The sequence below is a fragment of the Lathyrus oleraceus genome, chromosome 3 (genome assembly GCF_024323335.1).
Source record: "Lathyrus oleraceus cultivar Zhongwan6 chromosome 3, CAAS_Psat_ZW6_1.0, whole genome shotgun sequence".
Classification (NCBI taxonomy): Eukaryota; Viridiplantae; Streptophyta; class Magnoliopsida; order Fabales; family Fabaceae; genus Lathyrus; species Lathyrus oleraceus.
Window position 1 is genome coordinate 185,900,340 of NC_066581.1, and position 17,358 is coordinate 185,917,697.

Consider the following 17,358-nt stretch of genomic DNA (forward strand, 5'->3'; position numbering starts at 1 on the left):
AACTTCTTATGTGATGTGGACAATGATGATTCTCCGTATACACTTTAAATATCTTCATGTATCGCTCTACTGGATACATGCACTTTGAATAAACTGGATCATAAAATCTAATCTTACACACTAGATGAATAATTAAGTGAACCATAATGTCAAAAAAATGATGGAGGAAAATACATCTCCAATTGACACAAGATAATTTCAACCTTGTATTCCAACTCACCTGAATTTCTTAGATCAATGATTTTTTTACAAATAAAATTGAAGAATAAGCACAATCTAGTTATAGTTTTCCTTATATTTTTTGGCAAAAAGCCATGATAGCCTATATTAGAGGTTGTCGCATTAAGACATGACTATCATGATAATTTAAGCCAAATAATTTGAGATCTTTCATTGATATAAGTTTCTTGATGTTTGATGAGTACCCTTGTGGAACTTTGATACCCTACAAACACTCGTAAAAACTTTTTTTTTCTTTTCTACATAGAGTGTGGCAATGCTGGTGGGAAGGGGGATATGTTCTTTAGCTATTTATTTTAGGGCTAAGTCTTATCTTATACCCATTTTCACCCGATCTAGACGAGTATTCTTACCATTTTTTTCTTGCCTTGAATGTTGAGAAGTGTTTCAATCAAACTATTACGCACATTTTTCTCCATACGCATTACATCAAGACAATGTCTTACACCGAGGTTAGACCAATATGGAAGATCAAAGAACACCGGTCTTTGTTTCCATATATTTTTCTCCACTTGCCCGTTCTGGTTCTTTCTAAAGACAACATTAATGTGTTATTGTCGTTTCTGAGTTTCCTCTCAGGTTAAGGGCTTTTGAGTGATTTCAAACTTCTATTCATTATTAAAAGCCTTCTGCAGTCTACGATATGGATCATTGGGTCTTATAAATTTTTGATTCCTAAGGTAAATAGTATTTTTCCATTCTTTAGTTGGTGGGAGTATAAATCAGCTTCACACATATGACATATTTCATGTCCCTTAAAATTGTACCTAAACAAATTATTGTATGCATGAAATTCATTGATTGTGCATAACAACATGGAAAACATCTTAAAATATTCACCCAAATATGCATCATCTGTGGATCTATGTTCTTGTAGGTGTAATCAAGAAGTGATCTAAGATGTCGAAGCTTATGGATAGCAAGACACAACTCAACTAGCAACTACTTAGTATATATAATGCATGGTTTTAATAATGATAACACTTGAAGTCAAGCAATTGCTAAAGTTAGCTCAAGCGTTCAAAGATGCATAAGGTGGTTGATCAAGTTATCCTCTCGAATCAAGCTTAAAACATTTGTTCAAAGTCAACACTACGGTCCAACAACTACCTAGTGAAGACTTAGGGTTTATGATCACTAGTGGTTTAAAGTTTCAACATATCAAATGATGGTAACTTACATGGAAATATCTAAAGCCTCGTCAAAGAGATCCAAGTTCTTGTGTGATGATAAAGTCAAAGATAATGATATCAAGATTTGAAGCTTAAGAGTGTGAAAACGAGAAAGTGTGAAAGCCCGCCTGATCGTGTGCGGTTGAGTCATTAGTGTCGTGTAAAGACCTAAGGGCACTTTAAGAAGTATTATGGAAAAATCACAACACACACTTAAAATATTGAGAAGCCTTTCTCTCCTTATTTATTTAAAATAACCCAAAAAATGTATTTGGAGCCTAGCCAGCTGATTATGGGATTGTTTGTTTGATTAGGAAAACATTTTTAAATTGTCTAATTGATTTGATTTATAGCCTAATAGATTAGATGATGTATAATCAAGTCCAAATCGATTATTAGATTATCTTAATGATTGGTAGTTTCTCTATATCTAAACCTTCTATTATGGGAAGCCACAATCGATTATTGGCACCGCCTTATCGATTAAATCATTTATTTGGCTCATGGATTGTTTCCAAATTTACACAAATTCTTGGCATATAAATAGAAAGCTTATCTATCAATTCAAAGCATCCAGAAAACATAAAAATCCTCACTTTTATCTTTCTCATCTCCTCTCTAAATCATTATTGTTATTTCACATATTTTATCCATATTGCATTGAGGATACTCTTGAGTGTCATTGAGGATACTCTTGAGTGTCATTGAGGATATTGTTTTGGGTGAGGGCATTATTGTAAAATTACCAACGGTAGACTTTTTATCTTGAGTAAATATTTTGTCCTTAGGAAGTTATCATTTTGATTGGGAGTTAAACCATTGAAAAATCTCTTTGTTATATTTAGGGGATTGGTCTAAAGTCTTTGTTTGGTTCGTGAACAACAACAACAACAACAACAATAACAACAACATAAACAACAACAAAGTCAACAACAACAACAACAATACAAAATAGATATTGTTTTAGGGTATACATAGGGATTCTTAAATGGAAAATTAAATTTGGAGGCAAAAATGTGAGTTAGGTTTAGGGGAAGAGTGAAGAGCATGGTGCTTTATATATAAAACTTGTAATCTTTCCCCTCAATTTTACCAAGTAAACGAGGGGAAAGGTTGTTTATTTTTAATATTAAATTTTAAAAAAAAAATACGCCATTTCAATTATAAATAAACACGAAATTGAAGGTGGTGGAAATCGAAGATTGTTCTTGAGGAATTTTCCCCTCAACTGTCCTGACAGCCGAAGGAATATATGATATATTTTTAAATTAAAATTAAAATTAAATAAAAACGGCTTATGGAATATATTTTTGTTATGAAATGTAATGTTTATTATAGTGTAGGCATGATGGAAATTAGCAAGTGTACAAATTATGTCGAAGTAATAAAAATATAAGATCGTCTACACATGGATTGCACTATTTTAACAAGGTGATTAGTATACTCTAAAATTAAATATGGGGGATTTTCAAATTTGATTTGCAAACGTAAATTGCAAACATAAAAGTTGTAGGAAAATATGATATTGCAAAAGTGATCAAGTTTTGTTTCGAGTTCACTGATTATCATTGTGGTAACTGCCTCTATTTTTCTTGAAGTGATCTTCTAGAATTACGATAATTTAACACAATTGTTATACCCATTTCATTGGTGTATAACTCAGTCTTTTAATGACAATTCCCTAATTCCTTAGGCAAATTCGAAGTAAAAACAGGCATGAACGCTCGTATTTCTCAATCACAAACTTATAATTATTTATTCCTAAATCAATTACTAAGTTTGAACAATTATCCTATTTCAGGTTCACAACGTTAGGGTCAGTAATTGCTACGAACCTAAGTTCAATCCATATGATCGTCAACATACAAATAGAATTAAGATAAAAAATAACTGAATAATAACAAGAATATCAAATCAAGAAAAATAATACAAAGCCAACCACATAGTTCAACATATCAAATCAGCTTCGTCTAACAAAACTTAATAAAGAGTAAATTATCTACTCATAGTAATACATGTAAATACCACGAGTTTAGAAGAAGATTACATGAAAATCAATGAAGAATGATGTCTCCAATGACTTAAAACTCCACTTTCTAATCTCCAATATTGTCTTGTCATCACCTTCTCTCTCCTGATTTCGTAACTCCTCTTTCTCCTATAAATAGCAAAAAAAATGTATGGCAGAAAAAGCAAGTCATCGTAACTGCAATGCAGGCCATCATGGCTGTGATTTTTCCAGTAGATAAATATTGTTGTTAGCTTTCAGTTGCAAAATGTTTTGTTCCTATTTGAGTTATAAAACTCCAAATATGATCAAGTTATTTGACAGACGTCATGATGTAAATTATGCTGAAAATGCTCATTTCTTCACAATTTCTCCATTTTTTCATCCTTTTGTTTTGTTTCTTCACTTATTCATTTTCTTCCCATTTCTTCATAAAACTCAAACATAAACTACTAAAAATCATCAAAAACGTATGCATATGCTTATAAAATCACGTGATGACAGGGTGTCATCAGAACTCCAAACTTACTTTATTTCTTATCCTCTAGGAATTCGCCTGTAAACTGAAAATTTCAACATAAATAACATGTTCACCATTACCAATGAACATCATCATTATTTTTATCTAAACATCACTTTCATTCCCCGCTTCAACCTAGATAAATTCAAAATTTTCCTCCAACATTCAAATGTACTCAATTTATCTCTCATCTCACCTTTTTCAGTCGAATTGAACAGGATAATCATACAATCAACATGAAAAAACATTACACCATAAGTTTGCACAATTTCTAACATAGTCAATCAAATTCATATATAACTACATACTTTTGAGGTTTTTCAAGGTTGTAATGAGGATTATGTTAGGGTAGGATAATTTTTGGATAGTAGGCTTAAACATTGAAGTTAGGCATCTAATTTTCTGTATGTCATCATAGTCCTTATATAAGGATAATTTTCCTGATTAAAAGTACTAGAGAATAACAATTTGATGGTTCTTTTCATTCACTTTTTTTAAAGAAGCTAACTTAACTTATTTATTTTCTATATTTTTTTCATAACCAATTTCTCTAGTACCCCAACCTCAAACTTAAACTTTGATAATTTTCAAGAGCAACCATGTACTTATTCTTTTGCATTAGACAAGAAAACTAAAATTTCTACCTAAATCCAAAGAGGGCGAAAAGATTAATATTTCAAGTCAAATGGGTTACATATTATATGTCACCGAAGAAAGGGTTCAGGCTCAAAGGGTTCAAACAACAAATATAAGTGTTTCATAATAGGGTGGCTTGAACATGTCTAGAGTTTCCACAAACAAGTGCCTCGGTGTGTAATTATCATACCAATGGACTAAACCAGAAAGAATGCAAATTCTAGAAAATAGCAGTTGTATGGATACTCTAATGAGAAATAAAAGTAAACAATGGATTATTTTGGCTCAAACCTTACTTGCTGATTCATTTGTAGATTGAGTACAATTTAGTTGGCTATCCCTTTTCTTAATTACTTGTTTATCTTCATTTGGAACTTTTGTAATGATCGACACATTTCTTTCATTCTTATTGGGTGATTTATTTCATGTTGCTTTTCAATTTGTCATTGATAAGGTATCACATTATTAACTAAAAGAAATAATAACCATTAACTCATTCATTAATGCAACAACAATACAGTTCACAAAATATGAAAGCATACAAAAATGACAAAGGAAATAAATCTAACACCAATCTATAAATTTCCTCCAACTGAACTCTTATTTAAGGGCATTAGCTTGACCGCTTGATCTTCTAATCAAATGCTTCCTTCAAACTTGTATCACAACATCCTACTATTTTGATATCACAATTAATTTCATGCAAGCTATGAATATAATTTCTTCCCTTCAAATAAGATATGTTCCATCGTTATGCTCTCTCTTTCTTTCTCAACATTCTTTTAAGCTTCTCTTTATCTAAACCAAATAAAGGTCTACAGATTAGATATAAAGGCCTTGGTTGTTTTCTCCAGAGAGCACACTTTAGATGTGGTGGAGGCTATTTAATTTCAAGGATATTAGATTTTTGAGCTTTTTCAACTACATCCTTAACTATATCAGCACGATAGCATTGAGGATTTTCATCAAGACTATGTATGGCTTCAAACACTTTAAAATCCACCTTCTTCTCTTATCTCCACATCAATCAAAGTCTATCTTGTTACCAATAATGGTCATCCAAGGATTAAAGGTATTTTTGCATCTTCCTTCATGTCTAGAATAATAAAACCAATTGGGAATAGGAAGTAATCCACTTTAACCAGCACATCTTCAAGCATGCCATAAGAGTAAACAATGGATCGATGTGCCAATGAGAGGGTCATCTGAATTGGCTTAACTTCACCATAATCGATATTTTTTATCATGGAAATAGACATCAAGTTAATGTTTTCCCCTAAATACCATAATGCTTACTTTATCTTTAGTTTGCCAATGGTACAAGGGATAATAAACCACTTAGATATTTGAGCTTAGGGGGCAATGTTCTTTGGATGATCAGATTACACTCTTCTTTCAAAGTTATCTTCTCACGGTACAGCTTCACAAAAGGATACTTTGACTTGATGCTTGATGAAATTCTCCATGGACGTCTTTAACTGATCATTTTTGTTTTCTTTGTTTGGTTTTTCCTTCAAAATAGGATAAGGAGGTTTCACATAATACAGAAGTTCATGATTTGGTTCGTTGAGAATTTTCTTTTTGGTTATTCTCAAATGTAAGGTTTCCCTCTTTTTTCTCTCTTTCTCTTTTTCAAATACTCCCTTGTCTACTACCTCTCATTCTTCATATACTTCTTTCTCCACTCGATCTTTCTTCTCATTCCTAAGATATCTTACCGCAGAAAATACTATGTCTCTCAAATCAATGACATTGCAACTCTCATTCTTATGACTTTCTACCATATTTCCATTAAAAACCCCACATGTATGTGATGCAAATTATCTTGATACTTAACAATTTAAATTTCCAAATTTTTTATGGAAGCATTGATGTTCTTACTAATGGTGTCCTGACTCTTGGACATTGCTTCTCTGGTCTTAGGCATTTCTTCCTGATTTCTTTCTACTTATTGAAAACTTTCTTTATTGGCTTTCGTAAAATTAGTCAAAGCTTCTTCAATTTGAGATGTTTTTGTTGTGGTGGATCTTGAGGAGTTGGTTGTTTGGGATTTTGACTCTAGTTGTTGATCCATCTGAAGTCTGTTTTATCTTTTGAGCCTGCATTGTAAGTGTTAGAATAGGGATTACCTCTTTGAAAATTTCCAACAAATTTAGCTTCTTCAACATATCCCTCTGGTACACAGTTTTGATTTGCATGCCCTTATCCGTAAAAGTTACATCGTAATAGCTGAACTTGCCCTACATTTGTTGGAACAAGACTAGATCCAACTAAATGTTTGGTAAGAACTTCCAGTTGAGCTAACACGTCATTATTAGTATCTAACTTGAGCATATTTTTCTTCTTTATACCCCTTTCACTTGGAGAGAGGTATTCATTCTAGCACATTCTTTCGATAAACTCTTTCACTTCATCTTCAGTCTTGTTCCTTATAGTATCTCTAGTTGAGGAATCAATAAGCATTCTTATCTGAACTTCCAAACCTCTAGTGAAAACTTGCATCTACCCCATGTTATCCATATTGTGATTGAACACCTCCTCAGTGACAATTTAAATCTTTCTCATGAGTCATACAAAGAATTTGTATCACCCTGCTTGAAATTTAAAATGTCAGCCCGTCTTTCCATAAACTGAGAAATAGTGTAAAATCTTTCAAGAAACTTGGCTTTCAGCTCAGTCCGTGCCTGAATAGTTTCACTTGGTATACAAAGTAACCAGTCTTTTGCCCTTCCAATTAAAGAAAACTCGAACTACCTCAATTTGATCTGATCACCCGTTATCCCACCTGGTTTGTGCATCAAACAAGTCTCATAGAAGCGAGTTAGATGCTCCCAAAGATCTCTAATAACACTTCCATCAAACTGGTTATCTCTCAAACTTGCAAGAACAACATTTTTAATGTAAAAAATAACAGGATTAGCCAGTTGGGACCCGAGAGATATTCGTCCATCATCTGTTTTCTTATAATAGTCTCCCATGGTCTACCTCAGTGAGTTGGCAATGACTATTTCTTCTTGTGTTTTCTTTGTTAATTGTGTTAATCAGGTTGTTTTTCGGGTTGCTCTTGTTGTCTTCTCTATCCTTAACCTCATATAAACAATAATAAAATACCTCAAAAGCACTGCACTAATTGACAATAACTAAAAAAAATAGAAAATAAAATAAAATAATTATTATTATTATTATTAAAATATAAAAAATAAAAAATAAAAATAGAAAATAAAAATAAAATTCTAACAATTAAAAATAGCCACACAAAAATTAAAGTAGAAAATAAAACAAACTAAAAAATAAAAATAAAAATAAATTAGAAAATAAATAGAAACAAAGAAATTTAAAACTAAACCTACAAATTTCAAATTAACAAACTTAGAACAAAAATTGTCTTGTTCAAATACCTCAAGAATCTCCAACAACATCGTCAAACACTTAATGGAAAATTAGCTGGTGTATTAATTATGTTGAAATAATAAAAAAAATATAAGATTGTCTCCACATGTATTGTGCTATTTTAATAAGGTGATTAGCGTAAATATGAGAGATTTTCAAATTTGATTTGAAAAATTAAATTGTAAATATAAAAGTTGTAGGAAAATATGATATTGCAAAAGCTATCAGTTTTTTTTAGTCCATTGATTATCATTGTTGGTAATTACGTGTATTTTATGAAAGTGGTTTTTTAGAATTACGAATAATTAACACAACTGTTATACCCAATTGTTTGGTGTATAACTCACTCTTTTTAACGACAACTCCCTAATTTCTTAGGAGAATTCAAAGTAAAAACAGGCAAAAACACTCGTTAGTTTCTCAATCGCGAACTTATAGTTATTTATTCCTAAATCAGTTACAAAGTTTGAACAATTATCATATTTCAAGTTCACAACTTTAGTGTCAGTAATTGCTACGAACCTAAGTTCAATTCACATACTCGTTAACACATAAATAGTATTAAGATCAAGAATAACTAAATAATAACTAGAATATCAAATCAAGAAAAATAATACAAAGCTAGTCACATAGTTCAATAGATCAAATCAGGTTCGTCTAACAAAACCTAATCAAGAGTAAATTAAAAACATAAACTCAATTTCTTCACTTCTTCATTTTCTTCTAATTTCCTCATAAAACTAAAATATAAATTATTAAAAATCATCAAAAATATATACGAATGCTTATAAAAATTACATGATAACATAATGTCATCAAGATATAAGATGAATGTTCTCGTCTTAAAATTTGTCTCTAACTAAAAGATAATATACTTCTATGTATTGTGTATGTTCTTAAAAAAATGGATAGGTGGCAATATAAATTCTTATATTGTTATCACAAAAGATGGTAACGGGTGTAACCTGTTTTATGTAGAAATCCATTAGTAGGTAAATTACTTGTTTGTTTTGCGTGTAACTTAAGTTAATACCTAATATTATTTTTCTAAGGATGACCTTGATATAATATGTTGCTTTTCAAGTGACAATTCATGAACTTAGAAAATACCAATAGTAGATCTTCTAGTATTATTGTTATTATGTGTGATTGACAATATTTTATAGATAACATGTGAAGTAAGATATTTTTGTCAAGTTATGAGACATGTTGTCTAGAAGTGGTTCATAGCACATTAGTGTAAAGCAACATGTTAAGCAAAATGTCTTGTCATTCTATGAGACATCTTGTCTCGAGTTGTTTTTTTGGTGCACAAGTTTTATGAAGTGTATCTCGCACTTTTGAAATTTGTTTTATTTTCTATCTAATCAAAAATATTATTGTTAAACCGCTTATTGGGTTGGAAAAGATTAATCACGGATCAGTTTTAACAAGATTGTAATTCATGTTCATAAAAGATTTAGATTTAATCAAGATTTGTTTCAATCAAGATTTACTATCAACATTATGAAGATTGATTTTGTGCAATTTTTAGATTTCAGCTGCCTTCACACTAAAAACTCTATTGGGCCTGGAAAATTGTTGCGATTTAAGTAGGCATTCTCCTTTGTGAAGACTCAGACCTTACATTGTTTAGCTTGAAGTTTTTATTTTTTATTGAGTCTTTGTGTTGTGTTTTGTAATACTTTATTTATGGCTTATATTTCTAAGATTAAGAGAATAGAGTGTTTGAGTTATATTAGTGATTCATCCTTTATCGTACAAACATTTGAAAGAATGTTTGAGTGAAAGTGATAGAGGTCTCAAATTTAGGGGGAATCTAAATAGAAGTTCACGTATAATATTAAGAAAAAAGACATTGAAGTGAGAGAGTTTAAATAAAATTGATTTGTACTTTTGACTACTAAGAACAATTTTTTTTTTATTAGATGAATGTCCTAAAATATAAATGACTTTGCACCGATCTATGTTAATAATTTTTGTGTTATTTATTTTATGCATTTATCTTTTCTGTTACAAATTTATTGTTAAACACATTATTTTAACATCCAATTATCAGTAGAACAAAATTTCAATTATTACATGAACCCCAGTTAGGATCAATGAAACTTTTGAGTATCAATGGAGATTGCATCTGAAAAACAATCCTCTTGACGGTGCTTGCTTAAGATATCTTAGGATCTTGGTAGTTTCTTTCACGTGTATGCCATTGGTTTGTGACAATAATTGGCTCAACCAACAAATAGAGAAACTTATATCAGATTTGAAGTGAGTAATATAAATAAGCTTACATGTGTGGCATCTAAAGCTGATATGGTTTTATAAAACTATTCCAAAATTGGTGCTTAACTTTTATCCTATGGCCCATTTATGTTGATGATAATTTAGGATCCTAGGAGACCGATTATTGTTTATTTATGATTCCAATGCTTATTGCCATGCTTAAGGCTATATATGGATCTTCTAAGTTTACAAACAAAATTTTCATGTAAACGGAACAAACATACTGACTTATTCATCTAATTTATCATGAAGAAAATCAATATTTATGTCAAGTTGGTGGAAAAATAAATCATTTAAGGCTTCAATAAGTAGTGGAAGAAAAATAGTAGTCATTTTAGCCATTAGATTTAATGCTTCATGATAATATAATTCATTTGTCAGATTAAAACCATTGCAAACAAGAGTGGGTTGTATCTTTCAATTCAACATTTGGAAATGAATTTTAATTTAAAAATTCATTTGCAATTAATAGGTTTTTTTATTTAGAGGTGGTGCAATTGAACCCCAAGTATTATTCTGAATCTGGGATGTTATTTCATTTTGAATTTTTGTTTTCCATTAGGATAAAGAGCACTAATATAGTTAGAAGTTTGTTTAGAAATAGAAAATAGTTTTAAATTGAATAATACTATTTTCGACCCTATTTATAAAAGACAATTTATTTTTTAAATATATTAATTATATATAATCAAATATATTAATAATTTAATGTATTTAAAAAATAAATTATTTCTTATAAATTGGAACGGAGGAATTATATGTGAATTAAAAAAAGTTTAATAAGATAAAATATCCGCATAAAAGAGTAAAAATTATTGTCTCCGTTTCTATTTATAAAAAATAATTCATTTTTTAAATATATTAAATAATCAATGGATATGGATTATATATAGATCAAATATATATATTAATTATTTATGGATTATATATAGATCAAATATATATATATATATATATATATATATATATATATATATATATATATATAATATATATATATATATATATATATATATATATATATATATATATATATATATATATATATATATATATATATATAAAATAGATTATCTCTTCTAAATTTGATGGGATGGATGAAATAGTATCTAAATAAAGACAGATTTTGGAGTCAGCCTTACGTTAAAGATTATAATTATAAAGAAATCATAAAGAAATGAAACAACATTAAAACCGATAGTATTCCTACAAGGTTTAATGGGAAAGAATAGAAATGTGAATAAGTACAGTCCTTGATGTAACTCTATTGCACCAATTATCTTTTGAAAACGATTTCCTTGTATTATGCAATTTATGTATTATGCAATTTATGGAATAAAAATATGTGACAATCTAAATATGATGCAAGTCAAGGGATGGAAATCAAATTAGTGTAACATTTAGGAATATATAAAAAACATTGTTCAAGTATAAATTTAATGGTCCTAGAATAATTAGTTGTATTGTTCCTGCAGTTACCCTCTCTCAACACCTAATAAGCCGAATTTCCAATTATCCTTCCAAATCATGGTTTTATTTTCATTGCCAATAGCCACTAATGATACTATGTCAAGCTTAACTCAACTCGATTGATAATAAATTTTGGTTTACATGTGTGTTGGAAGGATAATTCAATATTTTAATATTTTATCAATGTAGTATTATATATATATATATATATATATATATATATATATATATATATATATATATATATATATATATATATATATATAGTATTGTAACTGTCAACAGTTGTATCTATTGCGTATTGCAGTACAATGTGCAATCATTTTACTGTAATCGTTTTAGCAAAGTAGTTGAAATTTGTTATTATCTCTTCTCTCTCTTCTTTCATCTTCATTTTTTTCATCTTGTGCACCAACAATTGGTATCTAGAGCTCCGATTCAGATCCATAGCGAAACACAAGTGAACGGTAAGGCGTTGTGTGATTGATTTTGTTTCTTGAGTTCATGTTTAACTTTTGATTGGAATCGTAACATAATCACATTTCTTGATTTTGCGGAATTGGAAAACACTAGTGTTTGGTAAGATCTGAGTGTATTACACAAGGTTGAAGATGAACGGAAACAGTAATTTGAGTACTAAGCTTTTAGTATTCGATCGCAAGAACTAGAATCGGTGGATGATTTAGATACGTGTGTTGTTTGCCGCTCAAGAAATTCTTGATCTCGTCAACGACAGTTACGTTCCGATTGCACTTCCGACAAATGCAACGGATGCACAGAGAAATGATCAGCGTGATCTGAGGAAGAAGGATCAGAAGGTGTTGTTCTACATTCATCAGTGTGTGGATGTGAATGTGTTTGAGAAGATTGTTGATTCGACAACGGCGAAGGCTGCTTGGGATACACTGGTACGGTGCTACAGCGATGATGCATCAGTGAAGAAGGTAAAGCTTCAGTCTCTACGTAAGTAGTATGAGAATCTCAGCATGAAGAACAATGAGAATGTACCTGACTACATCTCTAGAGTGATTCTAATCAAAAATGAGATGAAGTCGTGTGGAGAAACTCTCTCTGAAGAAAGCATCATTGAGAATGTACTTAGATCTCTTACTCCTAAGTATGATTACATCATTGTAGCAATTGAACATTATAAGGATCTAAGCAGCATGAGAATAGAAGAGTTGCAACTACAACCTAAAGGCACAAGAGTTGCATCTGATTGAGAGAAACTCTGAAATGAAGGTAGAGCAGCAGGCTCTGAAAGCAACTTTTGGTAAGAAATATCAAAAACAGACTTGGTCAGAAGCCAAGAAGAGATCTGAAGGTGTTCAGAAATCAGAAACCTTAACTTCTAGAAAATAGAAGAATTCTCAGAAGGAGAATGAGAATTATGACAAGAGAAAAGTTCAGTGTTACTTTTATAAGAAGTTTAGCCACTTCGTTGATGATTTTTGGTCAAACAAGGAAAGGAATTTAGAAGAAGCAAACATAGTCAGAAGAGATTCTAATGATGAATCTGCACTATTGATGACTTCTGAATCTGGTGATGCATATTTGGAAGACTAGTGGTATATGGACACTGGCTGCTCAAATCATCTTACTAGAAATAAGAAATCGCTGGTTGACTTTGACTCTGGTAAGAGGATATAAATTAGATGTGCTGATGATAAATACCTCAATGTTGAAGCTATGAGAAATGTTAGAGTAGTTATGAATAATGGTAAATCAACATTAATTCAGAATGTGTGGTATGTTTCTAAAAGAAATCTGATGAGTGTAAGTCAATTAATTGAGCAAGGATTTTCAGTTACCATGAAGGACAATCTTTTGAAGTTGTATGAATGTAATCAGAAGTTGATTATGAAGTCAGAGCAGGGAAGGAATAAAACATTCAAAGTGAATGTTAAAACTGCAGACTCTGAATGCCTTAATGCAACAAGTGTTGTGAAGGAAAGTGAATTGTGGTACAAAATTTTTGGTCATATGAACTTCAGAAGCTTAGGGCATCTGTATTCAAAGAAGTTGGTACATGGAATTCCTGAAATTAAGAAGTCAGAGAAGTCATGCAATGTGTGCATGAGAGGGAAGCAACCAAGACTTCCATTTGCATCTGAAATTCCTCCAAGAGCAAAACATGCTTTAGGTGTGGTGCATTTTGATGTGTGTGGACCATTTCTAGTACCTTCACTTGGAGAGAATAAATACTTTGTGTCATTTATTGACAAGTTCACAAGAATGACATTGGTATCACTCGTAAAGTTCAAACACAAGGTGTTTGCTGAATTTAAGAAATTCATAATCAAGGCTAAGAACTAGAGTGGTAAGAAGCTGAAAGTTCTCAGAACTGCTAGTAGAGGTGAATATAACTCTATAGAGTTCAGAAAGTTTTGTGAGGAGAATGGAATTGAGAATGAGGTGACTGCTTCATACACTCCTCAACACAATGTTCTTGCTGGAAGAAGAAGTCGAACTTTACTTGATATGACAAGGAGCATGCAGAAGGAGAAGAAGTTACCCCACACCTTGCGGGGAGAAGTTGTTGCCACTGCAGCATATGTGCTTAACAGATGTCCAACAAAGAAGCTGAAGGAAATTGTTCCTTTAGAGAAGTGGATTGGAGATAAGCAAAGTGTGAGCCATCTGAAGGTGTTTGGTTTTGTTTGCTACAAACATGTTCCAGATGCTAAGAGAAGGAAGTTGGACGACATAAGCAGATTAATGTTGCTTGTAGGTGCCATAGTACAAATGCCTATAAGTTTTACTGTCTTGTCACTAACAATGTAGAATTCAACAAATATTTCATTGTGAAAGAATCAGAAGCGTGGGATAGGAGTAAATCTTAATCCAATTATGGTGCAGTGTTAACAGCTGAGTTAACTTCTGAAGAGGTATTTGACTCTGGATGAGAATTTGTCTCTAAAGGTCAGTCACAATCATAAGTTGGTTCTGAAAGGGACTCTGAAGGCAAGTCTGACTTTAAAGGTGAATCTGATCCAGATTCTGATGGTGATTCAGACTCTGGTGGAGGTCCAGACTATGGGAATATTCCAAACTCTGAAAGTGGTCATGTCTCTGAAGGTGGTACTTCTGGGGTTCCATCATATGATATTGTTCCACCATGGCTAACAAAATTGTAATGGATATGTGCCTTACAACACGTGAGAACACATCACTGAAGTTGACACCTTCTTTCTGAGTGAACCCCCTAGAAACCAACATTGTCTTAAATCACTTTGACATCACTCATTCAATTCCTTCCTTAACCTTGAAAATCCACTTACAAATGACTAACTTGGCCCCTTGCAGATTTCTATATCAGCTCCCAAGTGTTATTATAATGAAGATATTTCATCTCATCATCCATGGCTTTCATCCATTCAATCTTATTTCGACTCCTCACGGCTTCCTTGTAATCTCTAAGTTCTTCATCAAGGATCTTACTTGTAGAAATTAAGGCAAAAGTTATGAGATCTGCGTAACCAAGTCTCTAAGGTGGCTTGATGACTATTCTTGACTTGCCTCTTATCAGTAGGTAGTCATTATTAGTCTCATCAACCTCGTGAGCAACTTGTGTTTCTTCTTCGAATTCATTTGGGTTATGCAATTCAGCATCACTATGTTCCACCTCAATAGGAATATATTCCTATTCCAGCTCCTCTACCGAGATCTTTTTACTTCGACCAACGTCTTCAGTTTTATTGAAAGTCATCTCAGCTTCATTGAAAATTATGTCTCGATTTTTGATACACCTCATGTGACATGGCTCTAGGCACCACAACCTATAAGCTTTAATTCCTTCAAGGTATCTGATAACACTGAAAGACATAGTTTATCATGACTTGATTTACACATGTTTTAATGTCACTTTATCACATTTAGTAGTGTTATGCTAGTAATTGGTGTACATTTTAGGTACTTTGCAAGTAGGAGTCGATACATGAAGAAACCAGACGAAAACAAAAAAAATGGAGAAAACAGGCAAAAATACCTTGATGTCCACCTACATGGCGTCCGCCATGGGCCCAACCATGACTAGGAATTCATGGAGCCTACCAAAGAGAGAGATGGAATAATGAGGGCGCGGTCAAAGAGTTGTGGCGACCACCACACATACCATGGTGTCCGCCATGAAATACAAAACGACCAGAATTATCACTTTGCACTTGTGACGACCGCCACAAGCATCATGGCATCCGCCATGCAGTTCGGCCCCTGAAAAATTACAACAGAAAGAACCTAGTCTTCCCCCACTCCTCCATATTTTCCTCCCACGATTTCTACATGTTCAGGACTGCAGTTCAGCATATGTAACACTATATATAGTTAGTTTTTAGAAGAATTAATGATTCAAGTTTTCTTAGTTTTTATTAGGCATATATTTTACCAAAAAATTACTAATTGTTTGCATTGAGGGATTAGTACACGACTCTGTATTCGGAATTTTGTTCACTACTTGGATCATTAAAGATTAATCTTGTTGTTATATTTATTTAGAAGTTATCCCTTATTCAAGTTTTTCCGCATTTGATTTTCCCGCATCGTTTCAATTCCCATAAGTTTTATATGCTTTTATTATTAGCTAGTAACTATACATCTGATATTATATGCATGTGTTGCTGAATTTAATCATAGCTCATATTTATATCATGTTCATGTTTTATATGTTCAATAATAATAATAATATGAGTGGTACGCACGTTATGCTTAGATAAGTCCATAGATTCCGGTATGTAAGGATCGTCATTCTGACGGGACTCGGTAAATTGAATTGGCGTAACCTTTAGTCTCAAATTATTTTTTTGGTTCTGATTTTTAAGAATTAATATTCAAAATATTTTGCATGACAGTGAAAACGCATAGATACTGGTCAACAACACGACAGTGTGAGACCAGTATCCGATAAATATTCTGCATCTGTAATTTTGAGTCGTTCAGATACCAGTCAACAGCACGACAGTGCGAGACCGGTGTCTGATCTATTTTTCTTCATTTGCGATTTCAAAACACTCTGGTACGGGTCAACAACACGACAGTGTGTGACCAATACCTGATCAATAAAAAATGGATATTTAATTTCTAAATACAGCGGCAATGCTTTAGACATTAATTAATACTTAGTTGTTTTCAAAAAGTGTTTCGAAATTGCACGTGTGGAGCAACAACATGACATTTATGGTTCTGAAATATAACACGAACCAATAGCATGATGGTGTGAGGCTAGTGTCTTTAAACTAATATTTTCTTCCGATAAGTATTTTAAACATAAAAAATGCTAAGAATTTATTGAGTCCCAAAGGTACATTGGAAACCACATTTCAGTCTCTCTTATTTGATATATTTTCCAAAGACTTATCTTATTTTTCTTAGTTTTTGGTTTCCCCCTATTTTGTTTATAGCCTTAAATAAACATAGCATTAATAGATAACGATAAGGTTGATTATGGGTTCAATATCTTTTAAAACTAAGATTGATTTCGTACACTTGCAGAATAGCCGCATCAGTATCCAAGGAACATATATCTCAAAGCTCTAGGTTTGACCTTGTCTTGCCTAATGTGAGCATAAACTACACAACCAAATCCTCTAAGTTTGTCGAGATTATGTGGATGTCCCTACCAGATTTCTTCAAGTGTCTTCATC